Source organism: Carlito syrichta, unplaced genomic scaffold (genome assembly GCF_000164805.1).
Source record: "Carlito syrichta isolate Samal-C Ts95f unplaced genomic scaffold, Tarsius_syrichta-2.0.1 Scaffold156020, whole genome shotgun sequence".
Classification (NCBI taxonomy): domain Eukaryota; kingdom Metazoa; phylum Chordata; class Mammalia; order Primates; family Tarsiidae; genus Carlito; species Carlito syrichta.
The window spans coordinates 20095-22386 of record NW_007100116.1 but is presented as its reverse complement, the minus strand read 5'-3'; the positions used below and the strand labels follow the sequence as shown (position 1 = coordinate 22386).

Sequence of the window (2292 nt, the reverse complement as noted above, 5' to 3'; positions counted from 1 at the left end):
AGGCTGGTCTTGAACCTGTGGGCTCAGGCAATCCTCTCACCTCAGCCTCCCAAAGTACTGGGATTTATAGGCGTGAGCCTACCGTGCCTGGCCATTTGTGTTGGTTTAAGAACTAAGTCTATGGTCTTTAGTTACAGCAGCCACGGAGAACAAAGACACTCAAGGCAGGTGCTTGAGGCAGATACGGTGGGGGCTCCACCCTCACCCTCACCACCCCACTTCTGACTTGCAGACACCCAACTGCCAGCGTCCACAACTCTGCCTGGGGACTTTCTCTGGACCCAGCAGGCTGCTCTGACCACCTGGGAACTGGTGAGAAGTGCTGGGAAATTAGCATCTCTGCAGGCAACCTTCAAACAACTGCCTTGGAGTATTAATACCCTAGCTCCCTCACCCCTCTGGCTGGCCATGTCCTGGGATGCCTCTGAGACCCCCAGTGGAATTGAGCACACACCAGCAGTGGTCACTTGCTTGATAATGCAGTCAAGGGTTGAATTGTGTCCCCCCAAAAAGACAGATTGCAGTGATGCATCTACAAGCCAAGAACAGCTGGAAACTACTAGAAGGTGAGGAGAGGCAAGGAAGGGTTCTCGCCTACAGTTTTCCAGGGGAGTATGACTGCTGACACCTTGATTTTGAATTTGACACTTGATTTTGGACTTGGACTTGAATTGGGCTCTGACACTTGATTTTGGCCTCCAGAACTGTGAGACAATATACCTCTGTGTTATGTCAATCGGTTTGTGATCATTTGTTACAGCAGCCTTAGGCAAAAAATAGCACCCATTATTGACTGCTTTCTGCATATCACTACCCCCCAAATAAACCACTTGCCCTCACCCCTGCCTCAGGGTCTGTTTCGGAATATCTCAAACTAAGACCAGTACTATTCTTATCTCCAATTTTTTTTTATTTTTTCTTGAGACAAGGTCTTGTTCTGTTGCCCAGGCTGGAACGCAGTGGTGAGATCATAGCTCCCTGCAGCTTCACTCTCCTGAGTAGCTGGGACTACAGACATGTGCCACCACTACCTGGCTACCTGGCTAATTTTTTTTTTTTTGTAGAGATGAAGCCTCACTATGTTGCGGCCAGGAGTTTAACTCCTGGCCTCAAGCTATCTTCTTCCCTCAGCCTCCCAAAGGGCTGGGATTCCAGAACCATTGTCCCTGGCCACAAAACCTGTCTTACTATCTTTTGAGAATTTATCACAAGCTGAAACGATCTCACTTGCTGGTGGACTGCCTGCCACGTTCACTGGGATGGCCCTCTAGGAAGGCAGGGACTACATGGGTCTGATTCAGTGACACGCTTCCCGCAGTCAGCACAATGTCCAGTACATAGAGGAGGCTTTGCAAACAGTTGCCAAGCCAATCAGCAAATGAACAAATGAAGGAACAAATGAATGAGTAAGAAATGACTTTGTCTCTTTTGGCTGTCTATACGCTGGGTGCTGGGAGGAGAGGACGGATCCAGGTACAGAGTATTTTAGATCAGAACCAGCTACATAATTTGTATGGACCAGTGTAAAATAAAAACGGAGGGTTAGGCCGGGCACGGTGGCTCATGCCTGTAATCCCAACACTTTGGGAGGCCAAGGTGGGAGGATCACTTGAGGCCAGGAGTTGGAGATCCACCTGTGCAACATAGCGAGACCTCATCTCTACAAAAAAATTTTAAAAGGAGCCAAGTGTGGCAGTGTGGCTGCAGTCCCAACTACTTGGGTGGCTGAGGCAGGAGGATCACTTGAGCTCAGGAGGATCACTTGAGCTCAGGAGCTTGAGGCTGCAGGGAGCTATGATCGTGCCATTGCATTCCAGTTTGGGCAACAGGATGAGATCTTGTCTCTAAAAAAATAAAAATTAAAAAATGGGGGGGTTCCCTTGTTAAAAAAGATCAAGACTTCAAGATGGGCTGGGTGCGGTGGTTCAAGCCTATAATCCCAGCACTTTGGGAGGCTGAGGCAGGTGGACCGTTTGAGCCCAGGAGTTCTAGACCAGTCTGGGCAACACAGCAAGATCTCATCTCTACAAAACATAAAAATTAGCCAGGCATGGTGGCGTGTACCTATAGTCCCAGCTACTTGGGAGGCTGAGGGTAGGAGGCTCACCTAAGCCCAGAAGGTTGAGGCTGTGGTGAGCCATGATCATGCCACCGTCCTCCAACCTGGGTAAGAGACTAGGACCCCCCCCCAACTCAAAAAACAGCCTGGGCAACCTGGTGAGCCCTCATCTCTACAAGTCGGGCTCGGTGGCTCAGCCTGTAATCCCGCGCTTTGGGAGGCTGAGGTGAGTG

General features: G+C 49.9%; 1 protein-coding gene across 2 annotated transcripts in view; it reads right to left on the bottom strand.

Moving 5' to 3' along the window:
- The window catches only part of SLC25A23 (solute carrier family 25 member 23), a 13740-nt gene that overhangs the window by 3490 nt on the left and 7958 nt on the right, over positions 1–2292 (bottom strand). The window lies entirely within an intron of this gene.